At 39.7% G+C, this 17,117-nt stretch overlaps 1 protein-coding gene across 3 annotated transcripts in view; it reads left to right on the top strand.

The window, feature by feature from the left end:
- Positions 1-17,117, top strand: part of chd9 (chromodomain helicase DNA binding protein 9) — a 72,498-nt gene that overhangs the window by 4,910 nt on the left and 50,471 nt on the right. Inside the window, exon 1 of one of the 3 annotated variants that reach the window (XM_085449497.1) lies at positions 6,986-7,059. The exons of the other annotated variants lie outside the window; for them this stretch is intronic. The gene's annotated coding sequence lies outside the window, so the exon portion shown is untranslated. Of the gene's footprint in view, positions 1-6,985; positions 7,060-17,117 lie in introns of those variants that run through there. 3 annotated transcript variants of the gene reach the window in all.

Below are 17,117 nucleotides of genomic sequence, written 5' to 3'. Positions count from 1 at the left end.
GTATCTTGGGCAGTCTGAAAGCTATCTGAAAATGATAATGGTCAGTCCAACCTGGCCTGTCTGTCTGGGCAGTGCACTGACAGCAGCTCAGGCCTGATTAGGCTAAGAGTGGCAGGAGAGTCTTCAGGACTTAGCTGTAAGCATACTTAGGGCTATATCAAGATGTGGGTCAGGGCAAGCCAGAAGCACTTGCACACTGCCTCGCTGGAGTGTGGGGGAGGTTGCACGCTGTTGTGGTAGCTGCCACAGTTTCTGTGTGTGTCTGTGCGTGAGTGCGTGTGCACGTGTGCGAGAGTGAGCGGTAGGAAAAGAGCACGGTGAAGGAGAGTGGTTAGCACTTCAGAGCGGGGGAGGGGGTTTGAGAGATGGAGAGGGCAGCAGCTCATGGAAAAAGGAGAGCTTAGGAAAGAAAGGGAGGGAAAGAGACAGAGAGGAAGAGCATGACAGAGAGAAGAGAAGCGGAGGGGGAGGTTGGGTGAATGCATTAGCTGGCTGTAACAGGCTTCAGGCGGTTCCTGGACCTCAGATGGCTTGTAACTTAGCAGCATCCATGCACTACCATCGCCCATGAGTGACACATGACCACCAGCTAAAGTCACAGACCTTTCATCATGCTCTGCACACTTTATGTGCATATGTAGATAGAAACATATTTTTGTGTTTTCTTTTGAGAACATTTGTGTTAGATTTCAGAATTTTTGTTACTAAAACAATGAAAATTATTTTTTTAAGGCACGCTTTATATATAGGCACTTTTTTAAAACCATAAAAGCACTTGTGTTTCCTATGGCCCTCTACTGACAAAACATCTCATAACCACTGTGTGTGTGTTGTTTGGCAATATTGTACCAACCTCACCTTTGTCTGTATCTGCACTTACCCTAGTGTAGTAAACACTTATATTACTACAATTTTATAGTATGTGTTTGAGTGACTCATTTAAATCTCTGTAAACAGGGACCTCTTACTAGCAGCAGGTCCATTATGTCTCCCCAATTTTAAAAGCAAATATATGCCCCAGAGCCAAAACAAAACTTGTGTTTTGAGTAGCTCATCTATACCCCAGCATTCAGCAGGTGATAACAAAACTGGTGCTGCGCCTAAACCAGAGCTCATCCACACAGGCCATTTGCTCATCTGCAAAGGTCCTTGATTGAAATGGGGCCATGAACCACAACCATATGAACAAGCCTCTCCCTGTCTGTGTCAACATCCAGCCCTGTGTTGATGCTTACAGGCTGACTGTGCTATTCATGTGCACTGATGTGTGAAGAGCCTGCTGATAGTGTGTTTGCTGAACAGGCAAGGCATCAGGGGATAGCGGCCCACTCTTCACTCCCCCACAGTGAATGTGGCTAATTAGGATTTCCAATGTTTGTAATGGTCAGCTACAGATGTAATGACTCGCCAGGGTTAAGATTTAAGACTTATCACAGGTTTCAATATTCTGTACTTTTACATAATTAAATATTTAGAAAATGTCAAAGTTCGGTTGAAATAAATTTAAAAATAAACAACAGACCTTCTTGGAATGGAACCAAATCAAATATCATGTCTGTCAGCATACTGACATTAAATCAGTGAGATAGCTTTGGTTATCCTCTTTCGCTTAGTGGAAGGGCAGCCCATGATCCCAGCTGTCATAGGGCAAGAGGCTGGGTACACCCTACCTGGTAGCAATTTCTGCATTATTACATAAGCAAAGGTTGAACCACACCCATTTTGGTTTTTGCTACATACCTGTTACGTTTCTGGACTTGGTTTTGAACGACTGTAGTGTTGACAAAAATCAGTCCTCAAACATAAACGGTTGCCAGATGTACTCAAGACAACATTGGAATAGTTCCTGCTATTCCAGAAGCAATAGTACCACATTTTGTCACAGTGACAGAAAATTATACCACAGCAGTATTTCAGCTACTACTAGATATGTGTAGAACTCTTGCTTTATTTCCATGAATCAATTTGGCAACATGTATTCCATGCTAGTGGGCTGATTCTCATGATTCGCATTTCTTTGGTCATTTGGTAATTGTTTAGTTTGTTCCTTAAACATGGGTAAACTAAAAAGTACCTTTCTTCTGGTCATTTCATCTCTACACTAAGTTGCAAATTTGAGTAAATAATCAATTAGATCATACTACATTATTATTTATTTTTTTAGGCGTGGGAAAATTCTGAGGGTTCATCTCTAATTCTCAGCATCTTGATCCAGTAGTAAAAGCAATAATGAAACTAGAGCTAGTGATGACTGGGGATTTTACAGTACTAGAAATTTAGTAGTTGGTACCAATACCAATAGAACTAAAAGATTCACAATGCCAAATTCAGTTGTACTTAAACACAAAGTCCTTTGTTTGCTTGGGGGTGGCTGGAGCCTATCTCAGCTACCATAGGGCGAGAGGCAGAGTACACCCTGGTCAGGTTGTACACAGAGAAACAGAGAACCATTCACACTCATAGTCAGACCTATCTGCAATTAACTTAACCCAACTAATTGCATGTCTTTGGACTGTGAGAGGAACCCTGAGAGAACCCACACAAGCACAGGGGAGAACATGCAAACTGTGTGGTCCTTTACGCTGTGAGGCAGCAGTGCTAACCACTAGGGGTGGGTTTTGATAATCGATTTATCGATTAAAATCGATTCTGGCTTGGATAACGTGATATCGATTCATTAAAATCGTGAATCGATTTTGTAATATAAATTTATTTTGCCCGAAAAGCCAGAATTTCAGGTTAAACCTCATAAAATTTCAACAACCACCAAACAGCTAAAACAGTAAATGAGAGCAGGTACACGGATTCTGCACAAAGATGTAAACACAAAGCGTAGATCCGCCGACGGATCAGAAGCAGTGAGATGTCGCCTTTCTCACCCGACGGCACGGACACGGTCGGGGCTGAAAGCCAACAGCTCACTGATTCTGATGTTTCAGCGGGTCCACGCTTTGTGCTTATGCCCTTTTTGTGCTGATTCTGAAGCTTTATCTCTCTCCAAACAATATTGACCAAACCAGCAACAAAAGACGATCCAAACTACACTTCACATAAACATTGTCTTGAATTCACTCAGACTTTTGCTGTTTTGCTTTCACTACAATAAAACGCTTAGTCGTGTCTCTAATAAAACCTCTGTAACTTCAGAGGTAATGTTCATATGTTGATTAATGGTTTTCTTTCGTTTTTGATCGACTGCAGAATAATTTTATAAAATCCCAGGCCAGGAAAATCACCTTGGTGTTTTTCTGTGTTTTATCCTCAGTTACTTTGACACAAAGGCATCTGCTGTGATGCTTACACCTTTGATAAAGTCTTGCGAGTGTCAGCTTCCTTTTTATAGATACAAAAATATGTAAATGTACTGATCTGAATTATGATATTTCTGAACGTCTGAGGCAAAATTTCCCAGATTCAAATCGAATCGAATTGGATCGAATCGTGGATCGAATCGATTCGGGACCTTGTGAACCGGAATCGAATCGATTCTAGAAATCAGTGACGATACCCAGCCCTACTAACCACCACCTTACTGTGCTGTTCTGGCCTACTACTGTTAGTTATATTATGTTAGCATAGGCATTTAATTTTAGCCATTGAAAAGTATTTTAATATCTGGAGTAAAGCTGGTTTCAGAATATCAGTCTCAGCTGTCTTAAACAAAATAGTAACAAGCATTTCAGGATAAAATTAGAGAGGTAATACTGTGGATGTCGTTACCGTGAATTGAAACTTTGAAGAAATCTGGAGGCTTGTCTTCACTAAATTGGAAGTATTTCGTCCCTTTGTTCAAAAACTGAAAGAGCATCGTTTGGATATTGGCTTTTGTGAATCAATTAAATCAATGTCTTGGTCCACCAACTCAACCCACCCTACTCTAAACACAAAGTGCTTCTATAGCTGAATCTTCCCTTGTCATCAGTGATTCAGAACAGAGCTATTGTGACCACTACACTACTCACTATTTTTCATATGTTGTGCCATTTCTAGTTTTGCCTTTGCTTCTTTCTTCTTCAATAGGTAAGGCTAGACTAGAATACTTGTAGCCATGTGCCTCCCCCTGCAGTTCTGGAAGAGTAGCCACCTCAGTCAGTACACTGCTTACAATGCCAAAAAAAAACCAAGTACCATCACGTTTTCAGGATTTTGATATTAAATTGTGTTGTAAGGATCGGTCTTCTGACATCCCTAGTGCTGTCAGGAAATTGTATTGAGTAATACAAAGAGAAGACTGCAATGAATACTCATTTTATATTCATCCACCATGCAGTCACACTGGCCACTGAAATTTGAATTGATTTGATAAAGGCATGTTTGAAATAATGACATTTATCCAGTGTCATAGGTTGTTGAATGTTTGGTGTCTATGTTGGCAGTGTACCCAGTAAAGCAAAATGAAAGTCTGCTAAATACACACACATATCACTTTGTTTATTTTTTGCAAGTCATATTGACTTAGGCTTTTTTGCAGGAAAGACTTAAGGGTATGGTAATCCTTTAGAGCTACAAATTGAAAATTAATTGTTGGTTATATAGGTGGTGCAATGGTGCGTGTCATCTCACAGCAAGAAGGTCCTGGGTTTGAATTCACTGTGGCCTTTCCAACCCCGAGGACATGCTCTTGTTTTTGCTTTTTTTTCTTCTAACTTTATTTATCACTGTACAAAGAAACAGGGCAGCTGTGTCCTCAGAATTTTGAGATTCTAGTTGTGAAGGACAGATGATTTTAAAATCTCAACATTGATATCTCCTTAGATATATAAGTTATATGATTATCTTCACCCCCCCCCCCCCCTTTTTTTCTTCTTTTAAGAATATCAATATGTTGTCTAGCCCTGTTTTTAAATCAGCTATCGACTAAACTAGTTAGCAAGCTCAGCTAGAGCTTTTTAGCTTTACTTGAAAATGCTTCATTGTGTGTGTTGGTCAGCCAAGGCTTATACTACAAAACAAGTTCAGCCTACCCAGGATATCTTTCCATTATCTGGCCTTAAGAAGGTGGTTATCAACTTGAAAAGTCAACCTAAGGTTTCCAAATGTAACTACAAACACGTTCACATGAAAGGTGTAGAGTTGGCAGCATATGACCAGTCCCAAACAAGGACAGCTCTACATTATAAGTGTATATTAGCAGAGCGGCCAATTTTATAAAGGAAGATATGATGATTCTGTGATATTAGAAAAATATTAAGAAGGTAAATATATGTAATACAGGCTGCAAGCAGCATATTTGATGCAGACATAGGAGTAAATATGTGTAATAGGAAATGTTTGTATTAAAAGCACTATGTGAATATGTGAACCTTGTGTGCTTTAGTTAGTAAAACTAAAAAGTAACTAGTAATTGAAAAAAAGTATTTCTTTCTGATTTTAAATCAGAAAGAAAACTGGATAAAACATTGAGACTTGGGCATCCACTTCTGAGAAGATTGACAAATTCCTTAAATACGAAATTTCTATGTTTCTGTAGTGGTTAATTCACCAGTATGTGTGCAAGCTCTTTTAACAAAATGCTATTTATCAAAATTAAATGTTTTAATACATATTGTTGCTATCCACTATTTTAAAATGGACTGTTTTATATAAAAGCAGGAAAAAGTGAAGCACAGTATTATTTTTTTATTAAGATGCCAAATTACTGTTATTCACTTGCATACCCAAAAAGAAGAAATTGTTTTAGTGGTTGAATGTTGTACTTGACTAATTTCAGACGTCTCAGAGCAGTCCAGTGTGCTGGCTTAAATTTGGGTGGAAAAAACGAAAATTCATTTATTTGAAACTTCTGTTCCTAGTGTACTCAAACTGAAAGATATTTGCCAAACAGATATTTGCCAAACAAAAGGCCGAATACTGAATGTATTGCCTTTTGGTGTTGAGGACCCATTTCCATTCAAAACCAAAATATTTCTGGGCACTCAGCTCACTGACAGTCCATAAGGCCGATATGACATTACATTGCATATTTTGGTCTTACACATTTGATTGGGACTGGGATTTTGATGCTGCAAGTTTATAAAAAAAGAAATAAGACAACTACTTTTGCCATTAAGCCTCTCTTTCTTATGGAGTCATGTTTTTACCATGTGATGTTATTTCAGCTTCAGTTCATTTTATTCTGTTGTGGCAAATATAAGGCCCTATTTGTCATTGTTTTGGCACCTGGATGTGTGGAGTGCTAGCTTTGTTGTGTTAATGAATGGCTTTGTCATTTTTTCTTTGGCATGCTACTACACTCTACTGTTTGTAATTTTCATAACACTAGAGGCTACGGCTTTCATGCTGAATAGAAAAGAGAAGTGAGACTGATGAACACTGATTGCCCGGGTGGCTGTAGTCATTTGGGGGGCCCCCCAGCAGTGATACTGAGCAGGTACATCCCCGCTGGCTTTCTATATCGCTGGTGTATTGCTGCTTTCCCCTCTCTGCCCAGCCTTTTCCTCTGAGTTGTATTTCCAGTCATCAACTTTGAATATGCATGCTTGTAAAAAGGATTGCTGTTTCTGTGACAGGCTAGCTTGAGTACTTCCTGACCTCTCTGGGGTTTATGTAACTTCTAGCCACCCAAACTGGGCAAGCAATGCCATAATCAGTACTGAAACATGACACCATGCGTCACCCCGTTTGTCACCCCACAACCGACATGTGCCACACACACACACTTGTACTTGGAGAAACCTGTGCCCACATGGTGATAGCCTGTCTTATTCACACACTTTCCACTTTGTCTAATAACCTGCTCCAGTGTGACACGCAGAGCTTTGTATGTGTGCATTTCTTCTTCTGTCTGTCTTTCACTTTCTGTCTTGGTTGCTCACTCTACGAAGCATTCTGTCTGCTTCATCCGCTCTGATTGTCTTGTCTGTTTGGAGGCCTGCCAGATGAGGGCGGGGGATAACTGAGGGTCAGAGGTAGACAGGAAGTCAGGCGGCCTTTGCTGTGAGCGGAAGGGGAGGGTTCAGTGGGAGGAGGGGCTGAGAACTGAGAGGGAGGAGGGAGTTGTACTTGGATTGAGTGTGTCAGGAGCATGTGGGAACGCTGCCAGCCTCAACTGCACAGTAGGTCTGAATTTAAAGTATGCCCTTTTATGCTGCTTTTCTTTCCTTTCTACTCTCTTTTGCCTCCTTCTCCAGGGATTAAATGGCTTTGAATATTTTTGGGGGTGATGGGTGGGTGAGTGTTTGCCCAGCGGTCAAAATGTGAAGGTTTTTTTTTGTGTGTGTATGTGACTGGAATGTCTTTTTGGTTGTGACGCAACCTTCTTGAACTCACGCTAACCTTTGACTGGCAGAAAGGGCGGTTGGACTACCACAGTGTCTCTTGAGTATGAAAAGATTCAGTTCAAGGGGGACATCTTAAAAATCACTTGTAAATTATTTCAGTATAGGGTGCAGCAGATGAAATAAGAAAAGACGCAGAGGAGTAATGACCCCTTTGTCCTTGTGTTTACACCTATACAATGAGTGAGAAAATTGAGAGGATAAAAGCAAACCCTTAATATGACTAAAAACTTAAGGAAAGTTATCTAAAGTGAATAAGACTGGAATAAGTGCATAAGTCTGTCATTCTGTTCCAGTCTGTGGTTTTTGCACCACAGCTTGACTTTGACACACTAAATGTCAATTGTATTGTCCCGAGAGACGGCAGTTGGCTTAGTGATTTGTAACTTCAGCAAACAGGTTTGTGTCAGTAGGAAGTCATTAAATAGTTGCCATGGACGTTGTAAGTGGAGACTTTTATTGTGTGTTATGCTTGTGTGTGTGTTTTTTGTTTTTCATTTTTTTAACAACATTTGACTTACTCAGTTGACTGTTTACCTTAGCAGAAGAGGGTTGACTGTTGAAACCGGTATGTCATAATCAATCATTGCTCCCCGTTTTGTGAGTCAGGCTACAGTGTTGTCAGACAGGCTTTGCAAAGGTTAAAAAAATGACAAGAGTATTTTAGTCACCTTAATTTTGGGCCTTTAATGTGAAAATCTGACTTTTATTTGTGTCTTTTTGGGTATATTTTTTTTATATTGATCATGCTGTAGCAAACCTACAAAATGTAATCCACATGGAGCCAGGGTTTTTCTTGCATATGACAAAAAATGTTGGTCACCATCAAAGAGGTGCTGGCCTTCCAAAGGAAAACAAAACAAAAAACAGCCATTAAAATTTCATTTCATCAAGCTTCAATTTAATTTTTGTTTTTTAAATATCCAGAAACAACAGGAAAATGCACAGAGATCTGTTAAGTAAGTTACCCCACACTTAACCATATTAGCCATGTGCCAGTCAAGTATTTGAACCAAATACTGATCTGATACTGATTTAAAAAAGTGGATCGCATATTGGTGACAATGACACAATCCATCAGTTCAATCAAAGCTGTTCTCTTTTGTTCAGCAAAACTAGCAAACACCAGCCGTTTGGAGGTGTTTCACACCGGCTATATCAACAGCTGCTATTTGTACGTTTGCAGATGGTTTTTTTTTTTTTTTTTTTTTTTTTTTTTTGGGGGGGGTTATCTTTTTTTTACCTAAACTGTGGTCAAAGCAAATGTTTTAGTAAATGACATCCTGTAGCGCTGTTTTCTGCCCATCTCCTAGCCCTGGACCTGTACAGGTCCTGGATGGAGGGAACATCAGCACCAATGATCCTCTCTGCAGACATGATTGTCCTTTCCAGTCTGGCCCTGTCCTGCTTTGTGGCTGAGCTGAACCAGACAGTGATTGACATGCATAGGACAGATTGGATGATGATAGTGTAGAACATGACCAGCAGCTTCAGTGGCAAGTTGAACTTCCTGAGTAGCTGCAGGAAGTACAACATCTGCTGGGCCTTCTTTCAGACAGAGTTTATATGTGAGGACCACTTCAGATTGCGGGGATCCACTTCCTGTCTGTATGCTGACACATCATATTTCTGGATCAGACCAATGACAGTGGTGTCCTTGATAAACTATAGGAGTTTCACATATGGTTCTCCTGAGGTGCACTCATTTGTCTAGAGAGAGAAGAGCAGCGGAGAGAACACATCTCTGGATGAGGCTGGTGCTAATGGTCTGGTGATCCACTGACAGGTGGAAGCTAGGTGAACTTCCAGTGCAATGTCCTTCTGGTGGCTTAACACAAGTCTTTCAAAGGACTTCACAGCCACAGATGTTAGCACGACAGGCCTGTAGTCATTTAATCCTCTGGTGGACTTTTTTGGCACAAGGATTTTTTTCTTGGGCCTGTTTTAACAAATGCAAACAGTTATGTGGACAATGCTATATCGCTATATAAAGTGCGGATGCAACTGAGTTAATCATACTTAGCTGCTTCATCAACACCCCAAGGCCCATTTTAAGTTACCACAAGGTCCAGTCATTCTTTGTTGTACTGTGAAAGCCACTGAAAATAATGGGTTTGAGAGAGCAGCACCTGCTGTTTGTGTGATGCATAACTATGTAGAGTTGGGACCGAGCAGAGCTGTAGTCTTGCATGCTCTATGCAGTTTCTCTCTTCCTGTTAGCCCCCAAAACCCCATTCCCTTAGACACAAAGAAAACAAAAAACCCCAACAATTGTTTGACCCCCTTAAAGCAATCACTTTGGAGAGAATGGGAAGGGGAAAAACTCCCTTTTAACAGCAAGAAACCTCCGGCAGAACTTAGGCAGGGGCGACCATATGCTGCGGCTGGTTGGGATGAGGGGAGGAAGACAAGACGAGACACACTGTGAAAGAGAGCCAGAGATTAATAATAACTAATGATTAAATACAGAGTGGTGTATAAATACATAGTGAGTGAAAAAGAAACAATGCATCAGTTGGAGTCCCCAGTAGCCTAGACCTACTGCAGCGTAACTAAGGGAGGATCGAGAGTAATTTGATCCAGCCCTAACTTTTATCAAAAAGGAACGTTTTAAGCCTAATTTTAAAAGTAGAGTAGGTGTCTCTCTCTCCTGAATCCAACCTGGGAACTGGTTCAACAGAAGAGGGGTCTGGAAGCTGAAGCTGTACCTCCCACTTTACTTTTAAGTACATTAGGAAAGTAAGTCTGCAGTCTTAGAGTGAGGTAAGGGGGTTATTCTGTACTGTAGTGTCTATAGCCCAGTTTGATCACACCAGTAAAATTAATACATATATCGTATGTTAAAAAATACATTTACATTTTTGTAAAGTACATTCTGAAAACATTAAACTCAACCATAGCCAAGATTATTTTTTTAAATAAAGCTGAAATCAGAAGCATAATTGAAGACTTGCTTTAACTTGCTCCCTTTAAAAACTGCTAAATTATTTTTTTGTCATTTAAATGTGGAATATTTGTAGAAGAAATGCAAATAGCATAAAATAACTTCAGAGTTTTTCACACACCATAAATCTGCATTACAATTTTGAGATCATAGTGGAAAAGAATAAAAACGTAAAAATAAAATATAGTACAAATACTGTTGATATGATTCATACAACTTGTTTCGTTGCCATTGAATAAGAGCATGGATGGTACCAGTATATTTGGTCAAGTAATTTACCTAACTATAGTTTTAATATATTTATACTTCATTTTAGTATTTCTGACTCAGTTATAAATATTTTGGACTCTTTTGTATTTTATTTTGTGATTAAAAAAAAATAAAAAAATAAAAAAAGTCTTAAAATTACAAATTTTATCAAAAATAACTATCGTTTCATGTACTTTGTTCAATAATGCATCAGGAAAACAAACCTGAAGAGCCTTAGTTTATATTTTGTGGCCAAACATTTCATAATGTTGTTCTTTACTGATGAAAATTTGACAGTCTGTTTGAAACTGAATAACTATGAAATGAAGTGTGTTTTAAACCCTGCATTTCTGTGTTTATTTTGGGGTTCAGCTGTAACAGTATCAGCAGGGAAGCTGCTTCTTCTCTGGCCATAACTCGTCCCTGCCGCTAGACATTTGTGGCTGACAGCTGTCTGTCTTTGACTTAAGGTGATTTCATACTAGTACAAAAGATGGACAAATTTGTCAATTTAAGTAAAGCCAGGAATATGGTCCCCACAAGGGACTAGTGAAATGTGTGACTAGTTGACTAACTGATGAAATGTTGGCACCAGAAATGCTAGTTGGTTAAACTAATCATATATTGTTGATTTCACTTCAGTTAGCTTTAAGTTTAATAAGAAAAGATCATTAGGGTGGATTGAACACGAGTCATGATTGAATTAAGCTATTTGGCAACTAGAGTTTAATGGCCCATCACAGCTGTACAGATTCCTAGTGATGACTTAGGCAAGACCCCCTGGAGTCTAGATGCTGGTGGTGGTGATGAAGACGGAGGCTTGGATGAAGTTCTTGGTAATGTGAGAGAGGCAGAGATGAGGAGCTGGTGGTTTACACGAAGGTAACCTGTAAATTTGTATATTTCATTGTAGGGCTGCACGATTTTGCATAAAATGAGAATCACGATTTTTTGGCTTAGAATTGAGATCACGATTCTCTCACGATTTTCTTTTCCAGTATAAATATTTATTGCACTTATTAACTGCACATCAACTTCGTAACAGTTGAGACTGAACATAAAAACAATAAATAAACATAAAAACAACAAATGTCTCACGTTTTGTTGTTGCCGCAAAATGTTGTACTACTTGAAATTCCGTCTCCACCATTGCTCGACGCTGCGTGTATAGAGCAGGTAGTGCAACAATAGAAAAATAGTTGCGGGACGGCACTGTGTAGCGTTTGTCTAGGGTGTTGATCATTTTCCTAAATCCCTCGTTTTGCACAGTGTTGATGGGAGCCATATCTTTGGTCAGGTGATAAGTGATAGCCTCCGTAATTTCTTTGTGCCTGCGGGAGTTCGCCGTGTATAGGGAAGCGCTGTATAAGGTTCCCGTTATTGAGGTTTGGGTGGTTGACCGGAACGGATTTTCTCCTGTCACTTTCTCGTCATCCCTGATGTGCTCTCCGTTGTTTTTTCCCTGCTAATTTTAGCATCACACGGCACAGCTTCTGTATCACGTGGTATAAGGCTCCGCCCTTGTCATTTGTTGAGCAAGAAGAGTGAGCGCTTGTTTTCATGCAGAGTATGTCCCGGATCAAAATGCGGTACAGTCGTCGTCGTCGTCTTTTTTTTTTTTTTTTTTTTTTTTTTTTTTAAATCGTTGTCATTTGGAAATGAGATCGCACATAAGTATGAATCGAGATCGCGATTTTCTAACGATTAATCGTGCAGCCCTATTTCATTGTATATCTTACTGTAAACCTACTGTCATTTAATGGTCGGGCATTGCACAGCTATAAGCATTTCACCTCATGTCATACTGTGTATGGTTGTGTGTGTGTGTGTGTGTGTGTGTGTGTGTGTGTGTGTGACACAAATAAAATTTGAATTTGAGGGAGAATGCCTGATGAGCACTGAGTGAAAGTGCACAAAGTGGAGGCCGATTGGCTTGAAGATGGTGGGCCGAAAGATGATTGGTCCAGACCAGTGATGTCAGCAGTGAGCTTGATAACTTGGGAAAGTGGAAGTAATGAAAAGCACTGTCTAGCCTCCAAACATTCGGGTAGTACACAGATGTGTGATTACACATCTTCCTTATTGAACTTACACATAAGGTTCATTTCAAAGATGTAACACACCCACCTACCACTAGTAAGGGGTAAAGTAAGGCAGATGACTGCAGTAGTTTGACCAAAAAAATGAGTAAATTGGCACGTAGCAACTCGACAGGAGCAGTGTGTAACCACATTTGTTTGGATACAGTTTCCACTCCTTTTTGATTGTTCTCAATTTGAGTGTATTTTTTCTTTCATGTTTAATTGACTAGTAAATTAGTCAACAGGGAACCCCTGATGAGGTGTGAATTACGTTATGCCTCAGTTGGCTTGGGGGTGACGACCCGATCTTGTTAGACCTCACCATGCTCTTTTACCTTCTTTACCTTTAGCTCAGATTGCATATTAGTTTGGAAAAAAAAAAACAACAACTCAGTTTTATGTTGCAGCTTATGAGACATGTCATAAAAATGATCTATAATTTGGATTTAACTGTTAAAATGTCATTATCTTAATATAAAGTTAAGATGCAACTAAGGTAATTCTTTTCCTTTTTTTTTTTTCCATTTTTGCGGGGAAAACGCTTCTGCTCTGCACTCTCGCTCTCTTCGTTTCATAGATATCTGCCATGCGCACAGGAGAAGGTCGAAATCAAAGCTGGGGGGGGAAAAAAAAGTCCTCACTTCATCAAATCTTGAAGGCTGTAGGTTAACTACACACCTGCACTGTGCTTCTTGTGCATGAATGTATGTGGTTGCCTCTATGTGTGTTCCTCCTTACGCAGGCACTGGCCCTGCTCTGCCTTTGCACTGCTTCAATAATGAAGGAGCTGTAAAGGTCTGGCAGTAAGCCCTTTGCTGAGTTCTCTTCCACCTCATCCCTCCCATCCTCCCTCCCTCTCCTTCTGTCTCTCTCTCTCTCTCTCTCTCTCTCTCTCTCTCTCTCTCTCTCTCTCTCTCTCTCTCTCTCTCTCTGTTGCATCCTAAGGGACCTCCTCTCGGCTCCACTCTTCAGTTTGCACCGATGTTCCCATTAATGAATGGCATCATCCGGCTTGCTTGTTTTGCACAGTTCAGTTCCACTTCACTGCCTGGTGTCTGACCTGCTGTGCCATCTCTGATTCAGAGAGCACCACATCATTACTCAGAACAACCACAGCACACACTAACTCAAAAAACCTCTAGAAGGGCACTTTCAAAGCACATCCTCCACCAAGGCAAATGTCCCATTTCACAATTTTTAAGAGAGCAATTCAGATTGGTCCCCATATTAAATTGTTTCTGCCTTAGTGGAGTCTTCCAGCATGAACAAAGTCCCATGAAATTTGACTTTAGAATGAGCACATAGCCCTGGGAATGGACCATGGACTCCATAACCATTTACCATTTCCCTCGGGATGAATAAAGTATGATCAATCAATCAATCAATCAATATAAAGTACAGACACACTGATCCCTTTAACATGCATTCTTTCTCATGACCAGGTAACTCATCTGGATGTCCATTTGTAGAAGTAGGAGTTTACAAATGAAAATGGAAACCACCCTACTGCTCAGTTGATCTATGATTATGTTTATTACTTTATCATTTCAGTTGATAGTGAAAAAGTACAGTAACGCAGGGTATCCTTTAGAGTGGGCCTACATTGTGATTGACAGGTCTCCACTGAATGAATATGGTAGGGTTGGGCAATCTTCTGAATTGGTCTTGTTGCCCTCCTGTGAGATTGCCAGTAAGTGACACCACTTGTGCAGGGACAAGTCATGCAAAGGTGGCACTGTCCAATCTCCATGTTTGTGTACTGTGTGGCTCAAACACAGAGCAAAGCTATCCAACTAGCTCGACTGCTAGCAAAATAAAGAGACACAATTGGATTTATTTTCTAATTCCAGCCTGACATGTAAGGCTATACCAGCAGGAGACATTTGTGCATATATGGTGTTGAATGATCATAACGAGCCTACCGGAATTAGTGGGCGTACATTTGTGGATATCACCTACAAAGTTAAAACTCTTAAGTCATTGAATTTGCTGCTGCTTCTTTTTTTTCTTTATGCTTAAAGTTCTAACTTGTTCCGTTCATTCTGTTGCTATGAGTATTAAATAGCTTGTCTGTCTCTCCTTCCTTCTTCAAAAGGCACCACACTATGGAGTCTTTCATTTGCAAACAGGCCCCTACAGTGAGGTAGGGGGGAAATAACTGAGTATCTCTGCAAACAGACTTTTACATTAAGCTTTAATTTAAATCAAGATAACAGACAAAGAGGTCCTCCTGCATTCTCTAGTTTTGTTCCAATGATGAATCAATGCCATGGCTACAGATGTTTTTAAAGAGTGCAGAGCTCAGGATTTATCAGAGTTGAAGGGGAAAACAGTGTTGATTGGCCAGCTGTGGTGATCAGTGATGGAGTTACCACCAATAAGAGTTATGAGTTTACCTTGAAAAATGTCATCCCTTGTTAGTAGGGTTTTTTTTTCCACATTAAAGTGAAGTAAAGAGGCTTATGTGGATTGGAGGCAAGGGAGGCAATGCTAGTTATCTTGGGCAGCATAAGAATTTACTTGCATTTGAGACTAACAGTAGACCCTCTACAGAAATATATTTGGGAGAATGCATGTGAATCAAAAATATTACAATACAAGTAGCTCAAATAGCTTTTTGATTCGACATAAAAACTAATTTTTGTAGGGAATAGATGAGTTTCCAAACTCTCCCTACACTTAAACTGTGATGTATAAATAGGGGGTAGCAAGACTGAGAAAGTTCATATAAATTATGATGCACCGTCCGTCAATTTCTTAGTCAGTTACACTTCTTGCTTGAAAAGTCCAGTTTCAAAGCAACAAGATGGCAATAGTCAAAACTGACCCTTCATGACAGGACTTCACTAACTGGTGTTGTCACATTGACTTTGTGTTTTATATTCTGTCTAGGATAGGGTCCTCTCCTCTGTTTGAAAGTGATATACAAATAGATAGCACTTCCACAAAGATAAGACCGAGTGTGTGGGGGTGTTTATGTGCGATAAGACATACACAGATTTGTTTTGAATGTCAAGAATAAAGTATACTAATTATATTAACCAGTACTCAGAAGTGAGGCTCCTTAGTTGCACTGCTGGTATGTAAAGTGTGTTTGTCAGCTACTAATTGTGAGAGTTGTCCCTCTCTGGATGGATGGTCTCTTGCTTTCATTTTGACTCCTACTCATTCGTGCATGCAAGCAATGCTAGTCCTTGAAATATCATCTTAAATCTCACTGAGTGTCTACCCTCTGAGCTGACACTTAAAGATGCAAGAGGGGCAAATGTCCTACTTAGAATTGCTCTCTCTCTCTTCTCAGTCATTGGCCCTGGTTGTCAAAGAGCCCAGACTAGACCATACTATGTATTCTGACCAAGTCCCAAACCCACGTCATGGCTGTTAATTTTTTTAAAAATGTTCACTCACTGGGAAAATTAGCATCATAAGCAAAGCAAACACAAAACAGAGGCCTGAGTTTATTTTCCTTAGTATGTTAATTAACAAAATATGATTTTAAATCTAGTCATCAGCATAATGAAAGACGTTATTGCTATTCACATGGCTTTAGTTTAATTAGTAACTTTAGAAACACTGCTGCGGGGCAGACAGTGCTTCCGTTTTATTTGGTTAAGTGGGTAGTAAGTCAAAGAGAGAAACAGTTTCAAATATTTACCCATTTGTGATAGTACTTCAGGAGTTAAAAACAATACTGTTTAATGTAAAATCAATTTCCTCTTTTTTTTCTCTTTTGCTTTATTAGTGGAATTTAGACAAAGGCCTGACATTTACTCTGGACTCATACTTGGATGTGAATCACATAAGGTGGCTGTAGACATCTTTTCTCTATACCTCACATTCCTGCTTTGTCTCCTCACAGTCACCCCCTAGTGTTTAAAACTGACATAGCTAGATGATTACGTCCAGCATACTATACCTATATCCCATCTGCGCCCAAAAGGCTTTTTGTTGGAATTAAGAATGTCTTTCAGCGCTAAACTTGTTTAAATAAAGGAAGAAGTCAAATAGTGCATTGCACAAACACAAGGATATATGGTCTTTCTTTATGAAAGCCTGTTGGATCTGTTGTTGTGCTTCTAAGGAGTGTAGCATGATTACATTTATAAAGCCTGTCCTTCAATTTGCTGGACCTATTAGTTAGTTAACTGTATCCAGTACATTTAGTGTTGTATTTGTACTGAAATAACCCTGATGTAAAGATCATGCAGTCTGTTGGAGAATGTTTGTTTGTTAAAGGATGGAGGAAAGAAAACGTCCTTTTCGGCTTTGAGATCCTGGTTTACTTGCACGTTATCTATAATTATCTTCACAGATGCATACATGTGCACACACAATGCATAGTGTGCTGACAGTGTTGTTTCTCCTTAGGCTAGTACAGTTTTCATGCTCATTCACTTCTTTTGGGTGTGTTGGGTTTATTGAATGGTTAACCCAGTGGATGCAGCATTATAATTATCTGTATTATACAAAATGTTTTGAACTAATAGTAAGATGAAAGTGGCCTGAACAACTCCCATGTGACCAATTGTTATTTCTAGCTGCAGCATCACCTTTTTAAAAACACCT

Source organism: Copadichromis virginalis, linkage group LG1 (genome assembly GCF_057382275.1).
Source record: "Copadichromis virginalis isolate Kocher_CV1m ecotype Utaka linkage group LG1, C_Virginalis_male_GT1.1, whole genome shotgun sequence".
Lineage (NCBI taxonomy): Eukaryota > Metazoa > Chordata > Actinopteri > Cichliformes > Cichlidae > Copadichromis > Copadichromis virginalis.
This window is presented reverse-complemented; position numbering and strand designations above follow the sequence as displayed.